We start from the raw sequence: 16,671 nt of genomic DNA, 5'->3' as shown, positions 1-16,671 counted from the left end.
CCACCACTACCCCCTCCCCACCGGATCGTGGGTTGGCGGCCTGCCAGAACAACCCCCCACACCCCCTCCCCTCCCCACCGGATTGCTGATGGACGGTCTACCTCCCCCCACCCCCTTGCTCTCTATCCCTCTTCCTGCATCTTATCCCATCTCTCCCCCTATCCCTTTCCAAGCCCGGCGCAGTCTAGGCCTGTGAAGACTGTTTCGTCATGAGCCGGGGATCCGGCCGAAGATTTCTGCCTTTTAATAAGGCAGTTTTTTCTTACCACTGTAACTTTTGCTGCTTTGCTAAAGTGCTCATGATGGATAGGCCGGATCTTTGTAACATAGCAATAAGTAAGGTCCTTTACCTGCTTTTTGTAACATAACAATGAGTAAGGTCTTTTACCTGCTCTTTTGTAATGTTAACAGACAATGAGTAAGGTATTTTACCTGCTTCTTGTAAAGTGTCTCGAGATAACACTTGTTATGAGTTGACGCTATACAAATAAAAGTTGATTGATTGATTGATGAAGTATTTCGGCTTCAAAAAAGTTGAATATTTTCATGAAGTATTTGGGCTTCAAAAAAGTTGAAAATTTTCATGAAGGATTTGGGCTTCAAAAAAGTTGAATATATTCATGAAGAAATTCGGCTTCAAAAAAGTTGAACATTTTCATGAAGTATTTGGGCTTCAAAAAAGTTGAAAATTTTCATGAAGGATTTGGGCTTCAAAAAAGTTGAATATATTCATGAAGAAATTCGGCTTCAAAAAAGTTGAACATTTTCATGATGTATTTGGGCTTCAAAAAAGTTGAAAATTTTGATGAAGTATTTGGGCTTCAAAAAAATTGAAAATTTTCATGAAGGATTTGGGCTTCAAAAAAGTTGAATATATTCATGAAGCATTTGGGCTTCAAAAAAGTTGAACATTTTCATGAAGGATTTGGGCTTCAAAAAAGTTGAACATTTTCAAGAAGAAATTCGGCTTCAAAAAAGTTGAAAATTTTCATGAAGAAATTGGGCTTCAAAAAAGTTGAAAATATTCATGAAGTATTTGGGCTTCAAAAAAGTTGAACATTTTCATGAAGGATTTGGGCTTCAAAGAAGTTGAAAATTTTCATGAAGGATTTCGGCTTCAAAAAAGTTGAATATATTCATGAAGTATTTCGGCTTCAAAAAAGTTGAATATTTTCATGAAGTATTTGGGCTTCAAAAAAGTTGAAAATTTTCATGAAGGATTTGGGCTTCAAAAAAGTTGAATATATTCATGAAGAAATTCGGCTTCAAAAAAGTTGAACATTTTCATGAAGTATTTGGGCTTCAAAAAAGTTGAAAATTTTCATGAAGGATTTGGGCTTCAAAAAAGTTGAATATATTCATGAAGAAATTCGGCTTCAAAAAAGTTGAACATTTTCATGATGTATTTGGGCTTCAAAAAAGTTGAAAATTTTGATGAAGTATTTGGGCTTCAAAAAAATTGAAAATTTTCATGAAGGATTTGGGCTTCAAAAAAGTTGAATATATTCATGAAGCATTTGGGCTTCAAAAAAGTTGAACATTTTCATGAAGGATTTGGGCTTCAAAAAAGTTGAACATTTTCAAGAAGAAATTCGGCTTCAAAAAAGTTGAACATTTTCATGAAGTATTTGGGCTTCAAAAAAGTTGAATATTTTCATGAAGTATTTGGGCTTCAAAAAAGTTGAAAATTTTCATGAAGTATTTGGGCTTCAAAAAAGTTGAACATTTTCATGAAGGATTTGGGCTTCAAAAAAGTTGAACATTTTCAAGAAGAAATTCGGCTTCAAAAAAGTTGAAAATTTTCAAGAAGAAATTCGGCTTCAAAAAAGTTGAAAATTTTCATGAAGGATTTGGGCTTCAAAAAAGTTGAATATATTCATGAAGAAATTGGGCTTCAAAAAAGTTGAATATATTCATGAAGTATTTGGGCATCAAAAAAGTTGAAAATATTCATAAAGTATTTGGGCTTCAAAAAAGTTGAACATTTTCATGAAGGATTTGGGCTTCAAAAAAGTTGAAAATTTTCATGAAGGATTTCGGCTTCAAAAAAGTTGAATATTTTCATGAAGTATTTGGGCTTCAAAAAAGTTGAACATTTAAGGATTTGGGCTTCAAAAAAGTTGAAAATTTTCATGAAGGATTTCGGCTTCAAAAAAGTTGAATATATTCATGAAGTATTTCGGCTTCAAAAAAGTTGAATATTTTCATGAAGTATTTGGGCTTCAAAAAAGTTGAAAATTTTCATGAAGGATTTGGGCTTCAAAAAAGTTGAATATATTCATGAAGAAATTCGGCTTCAAAAAAGTTGAACATTTTCATGAAGTATTTGGGCTTCAAAAAAGTTGAACATTTTCATGAAGGATTTGGGCTTCAAAAAAGTTGAATATATTCATGAAGAAATTCGGCTTCAAAAAAGTTGAACATTTTCATGAAGTATTTGGGCTTCAAAAAAGTTGAAAATTTTCATGAAGTATTTGGGCTTCAAAAAAGTTGAAAATTTTCATGAAGTATTTGGGTTTCAAAAAAGTTGAATATATTCATGAAGCATTTGGGCTTCAAAAAAGTTGAACATTTTCATGAAGGATTTGGGCTTCAAAACAGTTGAACATTTTCAAGAAGAAATTCGGCTTCAAAAAAGTTGAACATTTTCATGAAGTATTTGGGCATCAAAAAAGTTGAAAATATTCATGAAGTATTTGGGCTTCATAAAAGTTGAACATTTTCATGAAGGATTTGGGCTTCAAAACAGTTGAACATTTTCAAGAAGAAATTCGGCTTCAAAAAAGTTGAACATTTTCATGAAGTATTTGGGCATCAAAAAAGTTGAACATTTTCATGAAGTATTTCGGCTTCAAAAAAGTTGAATATTTTCATGAAGTATTTGGGCTTCAAAAAAGTTGTAAATTTTCATGAAGGATTTGGGCTTCAAAAAAGTTGAATATATTCATGAAGAAATTCGGCTTCAAAAAAGTTGAACATTTTCATGAAGTATTTGGGCTTCAAAAAAGTTGAACATTTTCATGAAGGATTTGGGCTTCAAAAAAGTTGAATATATTCATGAAGAAATTCGGCTTCAAAAAAGTTGAACATTTTCATGAAGTATTTGGGCTTCAAAAAAGTTGAAAATTTTCATGAAGTATTTGGGCTTCAAAAAAGTTGAAAATTTTCATGAAGTATTTGGGTTTCAAAAAAGTTGAATATATTCATGAAGCATTTGGGCTTCAAAAAAGTTGAACATTTTCATGAAGGATTTGGGCTTCAAAACAGTTGAACATTTTCAAGAAGAAATTCGGCTTCAAAAAAGTTGAACATTTTCATGAAGTATTTGGGCATCAAAAAAGTTGAAAATATTCATGAAGTATTTGGGCTTCATAAAAGTTGAACATTTTCATGAAGGATTTGGGCTTCAAAACAGTTGAACATTTTCAAGAAGAAATTCGGCTTCAAAAAAGTTGAACATTTTCATGAAGTATTTGGGCATCAAAAAAGTTGAACATTTTCATGAAGTATTTCGGCTTCAAAAAAGTTGAATATTTTCATGAAGTATTTGGGCTTCAAAAAAGTTGTAAATTTTCATGAAGGATTTGGGCTTCAAAAAAGTTGAATATATTCATGAAGAAATTCGGCTTCAAAAAAGTTGAACATTTTCATGAAGTATTTGGGCTTCAAAAAAGTTGAAAATTTTCATGAAGGATTTGGGCTTCAAAAAAGTTGAATATATTCATGAAGAAATTCGGCTTCAAAAAAGTTGAACATTTTCATGATGTATTTGGGCTTCAAAAAAGTTGAAAATTTTGATGAAGTATTTGGGCTTCAAAAAAATTGAAAATTTTCATGAAGGATTTGGGCTTCAAAAAAGTTGAATATATTCATGAAGCATTTGGGCTTCAAAAAAGTTGAACATTTTCATGAAGGATTTGGGCTTCAAAAAAGTTGAACATTTTCAAGAAGAAATTCGGCTTCAAAAAAGTTGAACATTTTCATGAAGTATTTGGGCTTCAAAAAAGTTGAATATTTTCATGAAGTATTTGGGCTTCAAAAAAGTTGAAAATTTTCATGAAGTATTTGGGCTTCAAAAAAGTTGAACATTTTCATGAAGGATTTGGGCTTCAAAAAAGTTGAACATTTTCAAGAAGAAATTCGGCTTCAAAAAAGTTGAAAATTTTCATGAAGTATTTGGGCTTCAAAAAAGTTGAATATTTTCATGAAGTATTTGGGCTTCAAAAAAGTTGAAAATTTTCATGAAGTATTTGGGCTTCAAAAAAGTTGAACATTTTCATGAAGGATTTGGGCTTCAAAAAAGTTGAACATTTTCAAGAAGAAATTCGGCTTCAAAAAAGTTGAAAATTTTCAAGAAGAAATTCGGCTTCAAAAAAGTTGAAAATTTTCATGAAGGATTTGGGCTTCAAAAAAGTTGAATATATTCATGAAGAAATTGGGCTTCAAAAAAGTTGAATATATTCATGAAGTATTTGGGCATCAAAAAAGTTGAAAATATTCATAAAGTATTTGGGCTTCAAAAAAGTTGAACATTTTCATGAAGGATTTGGGCTTCAAAAAAGTTGAAAATTTTCATGAAGGATTTCGGCTTCAAAAAAGTTGAATATTTTCATGAAGTATTTGGGCTTCAAAAAAGTTGAACATTTAAGGATTTGGGCTTCAAAAAAGTTGAAAATTTTCATGAAGGATTTCGGCTTCAAAAAAGTTGAATATATTCATGAAGTATTTCGGCTTCAAAAAAGTTGAATATTTTCATGAAGTATTTGGGCTTCAAAAAAGTTGAAAATTTTCATGAAGGATTTGGGCTTCAAAAAAGTTGAATATATTCATGAAGAAATTCGGCTTCAAAAAAGTTGAACATTTTCATGAAGTATTTGGGCTTCAAAAAAGTTGAACATTTTCATGAAGGATTTGGGCTTCAAAAAAGTTGAATATATTCATGAAGAAATTCGGCTTCAAAAAAGTTGAACATTTTCATGAAGTATTTGGGCTTCAAAAAAGTTGAAAATTTTCATGAAGTATTTGGGCTTCAAAAAAGTTGAAAATTTTCATGAAGTATTTGGGTTTCAAAAAAGTTGAATATATTCATGAAGCATTTGGGCTTCAAAAAAGTTGAACATTTTCATGAAGGATTTGGGCTTCAAAAAAGTTGAACATTTTCAAGAAGAAATTCGGCTTCAAAAAAGTTGAACATTTTCATGAAGTATTTGGGCTTCAAAAAAGTTGAACATTTTCATGAAGGATTTGGGCTTCAAAAAAGTTGAATATATTCATGAAGAAATTCGGTTTCAAAAAAGTTGAATATTTTCATGAAGTATTTGGGATTCAAAAAAGTTGAAAATATTCATAAAGTATTTGGGCTTCAAAAAAGTTGAACATTTTCATGAAGTATTTGGGCATCAAAAAAGTTGAAAATATTCATGAAGTATTTGGGCTTCAAAAAAGTTGAACATTTTCATGAAGGATTTGGGCTTCAAAAAAGTTGAACATTTTCATGAAGGATTTGGGCTTCAAAAAAGTTGAATATATTCATGAAGAAATTCGGCTTCAAAAAAGTTGAACATTTTCATGAAGTATTTGGGCTTCAAAAAAGTTGAAAATTTTCATGAAGTATTTGGGCTTCAAAAAAGTTGAACATTTTCATGAAGTATTTGGGGTTCAAAAAAGTTGAATATATTCATGAAGCATTTGGGCTTCATAAAAGTTGAACATTTTCATGAAGGATTTGGGCTTCAAAACAGTTGAACATTTTCAAGAAGAAATTCGGCTTCAAAAAAGTTGAACATTTTCATGAAGTATTTGGGCATCAAAAAAGTTGAAAATATTCATGAAGTATTTGGGCTTCATAAAAGTTGAACATTTTCATGAAGGATTTGGGCTTCAAAACAGTTGAACATTTTCAAGAAGAAATTCGGCTTCAAAAAAGTTGAACATTTTCATGAAGTATTTGGGCATCAAAAAAGTTGAAAATATTCATGAAGTATTTGGGCTTCAAAAAAGTTGAACATTTTCATGAAGGATTTGGGCTTCAAAAAAGTTGAAAATTTTCATGAAGGATTTCGGCTTCAAAAAAGTTGAATATATTCATGAAGTATTTCGGCTTCAAAAAAGTTGAATATTTTCATGAAGTATTTGGGCTTCAAAAAAGTTGAAAATTTTCATGAAGGATTTGGGCTTCAAAAAAGTTGAATATATTCATGAAGAAATTCGGCTTCAAAAAAGTTGAACATTTTCATGAAGTATTTGGGCTTCAAAAAAGTTGAAAATTTTCATGAAGGATTTGGGCTTCAAAAAAGTTGAATATATTCATGAAGAAATTCAGCTTCAAAAAAGTTGAACATTTTCATGAAGTATTTGGGCTTCAAAAAAGTTGAAAATTTTCATGAAGTATTTGGGCTTCAAAAAAGTTGAAAATTTTCATGAAGGATTTGGATTTCAAAAAAGTTGAATATATTCATGAAGCATTTGGGCTTCAAAAAAGTTGAACATTTTCATGAAGGATTTGGGCTTCAAAAAAGTTGAACATTTTCAAGAAGAAATTCGGCTTCAAAAAAGTTGAACATTTTCATGAAGTATTTGGGCTTCAAAAAAGTTGAAAATTTTCATGAAGGATTTGGGCTTTAAAAAAGTTGAATATATTCATGAAGAAATTCGGTTTCAAAAAAGTTGAATATTTTCATGAAGTATTTGGGATTCAAAAAAGTTGAAAATATTCATAAAGTATTTGGGCTTCAAAAAAGTTGAACATTTTCATGAAGTATTTGGGCATCAAAAAAGTTGAAAATATTCATGAAGTATTTGGGCTTCAAAAAAGTTGAACATTTTCATGAAGGATTTAGGCTTCAAAAAAGTTGAACATTTTCATGAAGGATTTGGGCTTCAAAAAAGTTGAATATATTCATGAAGAAATTCGGCTTCAAAAAAGTTGAACATTTTCATGAAGTATTTGGGCTTCAAAACAGTTGAAAATTTTCATGAAGTATTTGGGCTTCAAAAAAGTTGAAAATTTTCATGAAGGATTTGGGCTTCAAAAAAGTTGAATATATTCATGAAGAAATTCGGCTTCAAAAAAGTTGAACATTTTCATGAAGTATTTGGGCTTCAAAAAAGTTGAAAATTTTCATGAAGGATTTGGGCTTCAAAAAAGTTGAATATATTCATGAAGAAATTCGGCTTCAAAAAAGTTGAACATTTTCATGAAGTATTTGGGCTTCAAAAAAGTTGAAAATTTTCATGAAGTATTTGGGCTTCAAAAAAGTTGAAAATTTTCATGAAGTATTTGGGTTTCAAAAAAGTTGAATATATTCATGAAGCATTTGGGCTTCAAAAAAGTTGAACATTTTCATGAAGGATTTGGGCTTCAAAAAAGTTGAACATTTTCAAGAAGAAATTCGGCTTCAAAAAAGTTGAACATTTTCATGAAGTATTTGGGCTTCAAAAAAGTTGAAAATTTTCATGAAGGATTTGGGCTTCAAAAAAGTTGAATATATTCATGAAGAAATTCGTTTTCAAAAAAGTTGAATATTTTCATGAAGTATTTGGGATTCAAAAAAGTTGAAAATATTCATAAAGTATTTGGGCTTCAAAAAAGTTGAAAATTTTCATGAAGTATTTGGGGTTCAAAAAAGTTGAATATATTCATGAAGCATTTGGGCTTCATAAAAGTTGAACATTTTCATGAAGGATTTGGGCTTCAAAACAGTTGAACATTTTCAAGAAGAAATTCGGCTTCAAAAAAGTTGAACATTTTCATGAAGTATTTGGGCTTCAAAAAAGTTGAAAATTTTCATGAAGGATTTGGGCTTCAAAAAAGTTGAATATATTCATGAAGAAATTCGGCTTCAAAAAAGTTGAATATTTTCATGAAGTATTTGGGCTTCAAAAAAGTTGAAAATTTTCATGAAGTATTTGGGCTTCAAAAAAGTTGAAAATTTTCATGAAGGATTTGGGCTTCAAAAAAGTTGAACATTTTCATGAAGGATTTGGGCTTCAAAAAAGTTGAACATTTTCAAGAAGAAATTCGGCTTCAAAAAAGTTGAAAATTTTCATGAAGTATTTCGGCTTCAAAAAAGTTGAAAATTTTCATGAAGAAATTGGGCTTCAAAAAAGTTGAATATATTCATGAAGTATTTGGGCATCAAAAAAGTTGAAAATATTCATAAAGTATTTGGGCTTCAAAAAAGTTGAACATTTTCATGAAGGATTTGGGCTTCAAAAAAGTTGAAAATTTTCATGAAGGATTTCGGCTTCAAAAAAGTTGAATATTTTCATGAAGTATTTGGGCTTCAAAAAAGTTGAAAATTTTCATGAAGAAATTGGGCTTCAAAAAAGTTGAATATATTCATGAAGGATTTGGGCTTCAAAAAAGTTGAATATATTCATGAAGAAATTCGGCTTCAAAAAAGTTGAACATTTTCATGAAGTATTTGGGCTTCAAAAAAGTTGAAAATTTTCATGAAGTATTTGGGGTTCAAAAAAGTTGAACATTTTCAAGTAGAAATTCGGCTTCAAAAAAGTTGAACATTTTCATGAAGTATTTGGGCTTCAAAAAAGTTGAATATATTCATGAAGTATTTGGGCTTCAAAAAAGTTGAAAATTTTCATGAAGTATTTGGGCTTCAAAAAAGTTGAACATTTTCATGAAGGATTTGGGCTTCAAAAAAGATGAACATTTTCAAGAAGAAATTCGGCTTCAAAAAAGTTGAAAATTTTCATGAAGTATTTCGGCTTCAAAAAAGTTGAAAATTTTCATGAAGAAATTGGGCTTCAAAAAAGTTGAATATATTCATGAAGTATTTGGGCATCAAAAAAGTTGAAAATATTCATAAAGTATTTGGGCTTCAAAAAAGTTGAACATTTTCATGAAGGATTTGGGCTTCAAAAAAGTTGAAAATTTTCATGAAGGATTTCGGCTTCAAAAAAGTTGAATATATTCATGAAGTATTTCGGCTTCAAAAAAGTTGAATATTTTCATGAAGTATTTGGGCTTCAAAAAAGTTGAAAATTTTCATGAAGGATTTGGGCTTCAAAAAAGTTGAATATATTCATGAAGAAATTCGGCTTCAAAAAAGTTGAACATTTTCATGAAGTATTTGGGCTTCAAAAAAGTTGAAAATTTTCATGAAGGATTTGGGCTTCAAAAAAGTTGAATATATTCATGAAGAAATTCGGCTTCAAAAAAGTTGAACATTTTCATGAAGTATTTGGGCTTCAAAAAAGTTGAAAATTTTCATGAAGGATTTGGGCTTCAAAAAAGTTGAAAATTTTCATGAAGGATTTCGGCTTCAAAAAAGTTGAATATATTCATGAAGTATTTCGGCTTCAAAAAAGTTGAACATTTTCATGAAGTATTTGGGCTTCAAAAAAGTTGAAAATTTTCATGAAGGATTTGGGCTTCAAAAAAGTTGAATATATTCATGAAGAAATTCGGCTTCAAAAAAGTTGAACATTTTCATGAAGTATTTGGGCTTCAAAAAAGTTGAAAATTTTCATGAAGGATTTGGGCTTCAAAAAAGTTGAATATATTCATGAAGAAATTCGGCTTCAAAAAAGTTGAACATTTTCATGAAGTATTTGGGCTTCAAAAAAGTTGAAAATTTTCATGAAGTATTTGGGCTTCAAAAAAGTTGAAAATTTTCATGAAGTATTTGGGCTTCAAAAAAGTTGAATATATTCATGAAGCATTTGGGCTTCAAAAAAGTTGAACATTTTCATGAAGGATTTGGGCTTCAAAAAAGTTTAACATTTTCAAGTAGAAATTCGGCTTCAAAAAAGTTGAACATTTTCATGAAGTATTTGGGCTTCAAAAAAGTTGAAAATTTTCATGAAGGATTTGGGCTTCAAAAAAGTTGAATATATTCATGAAGTATTTGGGCTTCAAAAAAGTTGAAAATTTTCATGAAGTATTTGGGCTTCAAAAAAGTTGAACATTTTCATGAAGGATTTGGGCTTCAAAAAAGTTGAACATTTTCAAGAAGAAATTCGGCTTCAAAAAAGTTGAAAATTTTCATGAAGTATTTCGGCTTCAAAAAAGTTGAAAATTTTCATGAAGAAATTGGGCTTCAAAAAAGTTGAATATATTCATGAAGTATTTGGGCACCAAAAAAGTTGAAAATATTCATAAAGTATTTGGGCTTCAAAAAAGTTGAACATTTTCATGAAGGATTTGGGCTTCAAAAAAGTTGAATATATTCATGAAGAAATTCGGCTTCAAAAAAGTTGAATATTTTTATGAAGTATTTGGGCTTCAAAAAAGTTGAAAATTTTCATGAAGTATTTGGGCTTCAAAAAAGTTGAACATTTGCATGAAGGATTTGGGCTTCAAAAAAGTTGAAAATTTTCAAGAAGAAATTCGGCTTCAAAAAAGTTGAAAATTTTCATGAAGTATTTCGGCTTCAAAAAAGTTGAAAATTTTCATGAAGAAATTGGGCTTCAAAAAAGTTGAATATATTTATGAAGTATTTGGGCATCAAAAAAGTTGAAAATATTCATAAAGTATTTGGGCTTCAAAAAAGTTGAACATTTTCATGAAGGATTTGGGCTTCAAAAAAGTTGAAAATTTTCATGAAGGATTTCGGCTTCAAAAAAGTTGAACATTTTCAAGTAGAAATTCGGCTTCAAAAAAGTTGAACATTTTCATGAAGTATTTGGGCTTCAAAAAAGTTGAATATATTCATGAAGTATTTGGGCTTCAAAAAAGTTGAAAATTTTCATGAAGTATTTGGGCTTCAAAAAAGTTGAACATTTTCATGAAGGATTTGGGCTTCAAAAAAGATGAACATTTTCAAGAAGAAATTCGGCTTCAAAAAAGTTGAAAATTTTCATGAAGAAATTGGGCTTCAAAAAAGTTGAATATATTCATGAAGTATTTGGGCATCAAAAAAGTTGAAAATATTCATAAAGTATTTGGGCTTCAAAAAAGTTGAACATTTTCATGAAGGATTTGGGCTTCAAAAAAGTTGAAAATTTTCATGAAGGATTTCGGCTTCAAAAAAGTTGAATATATTCATGAAGTATTTCGGCTTCAAAAAAGTTGAATATTTTCATGAAGTATTTGGGCTTCAAAAAAGTTGAAAATTTTCATGAAGGATTTGGGCTTCAAAAAAGTTGAATATATTCATGAAGAAATTCGGCTTCAAAAAAGTTGAACATTTTCATGAAGTATTTGGGCTTCAAAAAAGTTGAACATTTTCATGAAGTATTTGGGCTTCAAAAAAGTTGAAAATTTTCATGAAGGATTTGGGCTTCAAAAAAGTTGAATATATTCATGAAGAAATTCGGCTTCAAAAAAGTTGAACATTTTCATGAAGTATTTGGGCTTCAAAAAAGTTGAAAATTTTCATGAAGGATTTGGGCTTCAAAAAAGTTGAAAATTTTCATGAAGGATTTCGGCTTCAAAAAAGTTGAATATATTCATTAAGTATTTCGGCTTCAAAAAAGTTGAATATTTTCATGAAGTATTTGGGCTTCAAAAAAGTTGAAAATTTTCATGAAGGATTTGGGCTTCAAAAAAGTTGAATATATTCATGAAGAAATTCGGCTTCAAAAAAGTTGAACATTTTCATGAAGTATTTGGGCTTCAAAAAAGTTGAAAATTTTCATGAAGGATTTGGGCTCCAAAAAAGTTGAATATATTCATGAAGAAATTCGGCTTCAAAAAAGTTGAACATTTTCATGAAGTATTTGGGCTTCAAAAAAGTTGAAAATTTTCATGAAGTATTTGGGCTTCAAAAAAGTTGAAAATTTTCATGAAGTATTTGGGCTTCAAAAAAGTTGAATATATTCATGAAGCATTTGGGCTTCAAAAAAGTTGAACATTTTCATGAAGGATTTGGGCTTCAAAAAAGTTTAACATTTTCAAGTAGAAATTCGGCTTCAAAAAAGTTGAACATTTTCATGAAGTATTTGGGCTTCAAAAAAGTTGAAAATTTTCATGAAGGATTTGGGCTTCAAAAAAGTTGAATATATTCATGAAGTATTTGGGCTTCAAAAAAGTTGAAAATTTTCATGAAGTATTTGGGCTTCAAAAAAGTTGAACATTTTCATGAAGGATTTGGGCTTCAAAAAAGTTGAACATTTTCAAGAAGAAATTCGGCTTCAAAAAAGTTGAAAATTTTCATGAAGTATTTCGGCTTCAAAAAAGTTGAAAATTTTCATGAAGAAATTGGGCTTCAAAAAAGTTGAATATATTCATGAAGTATTTGGGCACCAAAAAAGTTGAAAATATTCATAAAGTATTTGGGCTTCAAAAAAGTTGAACATTTTCATGAAGGATTTGGGCTTCAAAAAAGTTGAATATATTCATGAAGAAATTCGGCTTCAAAAAAGTTGAATATTCTTGTGAAGTATTTGGGCTTCAAAAAAGTTGAAAATTTTCATGAAGTATTTGGGCTTCAAAAAAGTTGAACATTTTCATGAAGGATTTGGGCTTCAAAAAAGTTGAAAATTTTCAAGAAGAAATTCGGCTTCAAAAAAGTTGAAAATTTTCATGAAGTATTTCGGCTTCAAAAAAGTTGAAAATTTTCATGAAGAAATTGGGCTTCAAAAAAGTTGAATATATTCATGAAGTATTTGGGCATCAAAAAAGTTGAAAATATTCATAAAGTATTTGGGCTTCAAAAAAGTTGAACATTTTCATGAAGGATTTGGGCTTCAAAAAAGTTGAAAATTTTCATGAAGGATTTCGGCTTCAAAAAAGTTGAATATATTCATGAAGTATTTCGGCTTCAAAAAAGTTGAATATTTTCATGAAGTATTTGGGCTTCAAAAAAGTTGAAAATTTTCATGAAGGATTTGGGCTTCAAAAAAGTTGAATATATTTATGAAGAAATTCGGCTTCAAAAAAGTTGAACATTTTCATGAAGTATTTGGGCTTCAAAAAAGTTGAAAATTTTCATGAAGGATTTGGGCTTCAAAAAAGTTGAATATATTCATGAAGAAATTCGGCTTCAAAAAAGTTGAACATTTTCATGAAGTATTTGGGCTTCAAAAAAGTTGAAAATTTTCATGAAGTATTTGGGCTTCAAAAAAGTTGAAAATTTTCATGAAGTATTTGGGGTTCAAAAAAGTTGAATATATTCATGAAGCATTTGGGCTTCAAAAAAGTTGAACATTTTCAAGAAGAAATTCGGCTTCAAAAAAGTTGAACATTTTCATGAAGTATTTGGGCTTCAAAAAAGTTGAAAATTTTCATGAAGGATTTGGGCTTCAAAAAAGTTGAATATATTCATGAAGAAATTCGGCTTCAAAAAAGTTGAATATTTTCATGAAGTATTTGGGCTTCAAAAAAGTTGAACATTTTCATGAAGGATTTGGGCTTCAAAAAAGTTGAACATTTTCAAGAAGAAATTCGGCTTCAAAAAAGTTGAACATTTTCAAGAAGAAATTCGGCTTCAAAAAAGTTGAAAATTTTCAAGAAGTATTTCGGCTTCAAAAAAGTTGAAAATTTTCATGAAGGATTTGGGCTTCAAAAAAGTTGAAGAAATTCATGAAGAAATTCGGCTTCAAAAAAGTTGAATATTTTCATGAAGTATTTGGGCTTCAAAAAAGTTGAAAATTTTCATGAAGTATTTGGGCTTCAAAAAAGTTGAACATTTTCATGAAGGATTTGGGCTTCAAAAAAGTTGAACATTTTCAAGAAGAAATTCGGCTTCAAAAAAGTTGAAAATTTTCATGAAGTATTTCGGCTTCAAAAAAGTTGAAAATTTTCATGAAGAAATTGGGCTTCAAAAAAGTTGAATATATTCATGAAGTATTTGGGCATCAAAAAAGTTGAAAATATTCATAAAGTATTTGGGCTTCAAAAAAGTTGAACATTTTCATGAAGGATTTGGGCTTCAAAAAAGTTGAAAATTTTCATGAAGGATTTCGGCTTCAAAAAAGTTGAATATTTTCATGAAGTATTTGGGCTTCAAAAAAGTTGAAAATTTTCAAGAAGAAATTGGGCTTCAAAAAAGTTGAATATATTCATGAAGTATTTGGGCATCAAAAAAGTTGAAAATATTCATGAAGTATTTGGGCTTCAAAAAAGTTGAACATTTTCATGAAGGATTTCGGCTTCAAAAAAGTTGAAAATTTTCATGAAGGACTTCGGCTTCAAAAAAGTTGAATATATTCATGAAGTATTTCGGCTTCAAAAAAGTTGAATATTTTCATGAAGTATTTGGGCTTCAAAAAAGTTGAATATATTCATGAAGAAATTCGGCTTCAAAAAAGTTGAACATTTTCATGAAGTATTTCGGCTTCAAAAAAGTTGAAAATTTTCATGAAGAAATTGGGCTTCAAAAAAGTTGAATATATTCATGAAGTATTTGGGCATCAAAAAAGTTGAAAATATTCATAAAGTATTTGGGCTTCAAAAAAGTTGAACATTTTCATGAAGGATTTGGGCTTCAAAAAAGTTGAAAATTTTCATGAAGGATTTCGGCTTCAAAAAAGTTGAACATTTTCATGAAGTATTTGGGCTTCAAAAAAGTTGAAAATTTTCATGAAGAAATTGGGCTTCAAAAAAGTTGAATATATTCATGAAGTATTTGGGCATCAAAAAAGTTGAAAATATTCATGAAGTATTTGGGCTTCAAAAAAGTTGAACATTTTCATGAAGGATTTGGGCTTCAAAAAAGTTGAAAATTTTCATGAAGGACTTCGGCTTCAAAAAAGTTGAATATATTCATGAAGTATTTCGGCTTCAAAAAAGTTGAATATTTTCATGAAGTATTTGGGCTTCAAAAAAGTTGAAAATTTTCATGAAGGATTTGGGCTTCAAAAAAGTTGAATATATTCATGAAGAAATTCGGCTTCAAAAAAGTTGAAAATTTTCATGAAGTATTTGGGCTTCAAAAAAGTTGAAAATTTTCATGAAGTATTTGGGCTTCAAAAAAGTTGAAAATTTTCATGAAGTATTTGGGGTTCAAAAAAGTTGAATATATTCATGAAGCATTTGGGCTTCAAAAAAGTTGAACATTTTCATGAAGGATTTGGGCTTCAAAAAAGTTGAACATTTTCAAGAAGAAATTCGGCTTCAAAAAAGTTGAACATTTTCATGAAGTATTTGGGCTTCAAAAAAGTTGAAAATTTTCATGAAGGATTTGGGCTTCAAAAAAGTTGAATATATTCATGAAGAAATTCGGCTTCAAAAAAGTTGAATATTTTCATGAAGTATTTGGGCTTCAAAAAAGTTGAAAATTTTCGTGAAGTATTTGGGCTTCAAAAAAGTTGAACATTTTCATGAAGGATTTGGGCTTCAAAAAAGTTGAACATTTTCAAGAAGAAATTCGGCTTCAAAAAAGTTGAAAATTTTCATGAAGTATTTCGGCTTCAAAAAAGTTGAAAATTTTCATGAAGAAATTGGGCTTCAAAAAAGTTGAATATATTCATGAAGTATTTGGGCATCAAAAAAGTTGAAAATATTCATAAAGTATTTGGGCTTCAAAAAAGTTGAACATTTTCATGAAGGATTTGGGCTTCAAAAAAGTTGAAAATTTTCATGAAGGATTTCGGCTTCAAAAAAGTTGAACATTTTCATGAAGTATTTGGGCTTCAAAAAAGTTGAAAATATTCATGAAGGACTTCGGCTTCAAAAAAGTTGAATATATTCATGAAGTATTTCGGCTTCAAAAAAGTTGAATATTTTCATGAAGTATTTGGGCTTCAAAAAAGTTGAAAATTTTCATGAAGGATTTGGGCTTCAAAAAAGTTGAATATATTTATGAAGAAATTCGGCTTCAAAAAAGTTGAACATTTTCATGAAGTATTTGGGCTTCAAAAAAGTTGAAAATTTTCATGAAGGATTTGGGCTTCAAAAAAGTTGAATATATTCATGAAGAAATTCGGCTTCAAAAAAGTTGAACATTTTCATGAAGTATTTGGGCTTCAAAAAAGTTGAAAATTTTCATGAAGTATTTGGGCTTCAAAAAAGTTGAAAATTTTCATGAAGTATTTGGGGTTCAAAAAAGTTGAATATATTCATGAAGCATTTGGGCTTCAAAAAAGTTGAACATTTTCAAGAAGAATTTCGGCTTCAAAAAAGTTGAACATTTTCATGAAGTATTTGGGCTTCAAAAAAGTTGAAAATTTTCATGAAGGATTTGGGCTTCAAAAAAGTTGAATATATTCATGAAGAAATTCGGCTTCAAAAAAGTTGAATATTTTCATGAAGTATTTGGGCTTCAAAAAAGTTGAAAATTTTCATGAAGTATTTGGGCTTCAAAAAAGTTGAACATTTTCATGAAGGATTTGGGCTTCAAAAAAGTTGAACATTTTCAAGAAGAAATTCGGCTTCAAAAAAGTTGAACATTTTCAAGAAGAAATTCGGCTTCAAAAAAGTTGAAAATTTTCATGAAGGATTTGGGCTTCAAAAAAGTTGAAGAAATTCATGAAGAAATTCGGCTTCAAAAAAGTTGAATATTTTCATGAAGTATTTGGGCTTCAAAAAAGTTGAAAATTTTCATGAAGTATTTGGGCTTCAAAAAAGTTGAACATTTTCATGAAGGATTTGGGCTTCAAAAAAGTTGAACATTTTCAAGAAGAAATTCGGCTTCAAAAAAGTTGAAAATTTTCATGAAGTATTTCGGCTTCAAAAAAGTTGAAAATTTTCATGAAGAAATTGGGCTTCAAAAAAGTTGAATATATTCATGAAGTATTTGGGCATCAAAAAAGTTGAAAATATTCATA

This window comes from Labrus mixtus, chromosome 21 (assembly GCF_963584025.1).
Source record: "Labrus mixtus chromosome 21, fLabMix1.1, whole genome shotgun sequence".
In the NCBI taxonomy this organism is placed as follows: Eukaryota; Metazoa; Chordata; class Actinopteri; order Labriformes; family Labridae; genus Labrus; species Labrus mixtus.
Note: the sequence above shows the minus strand (reverse complement) of the source record.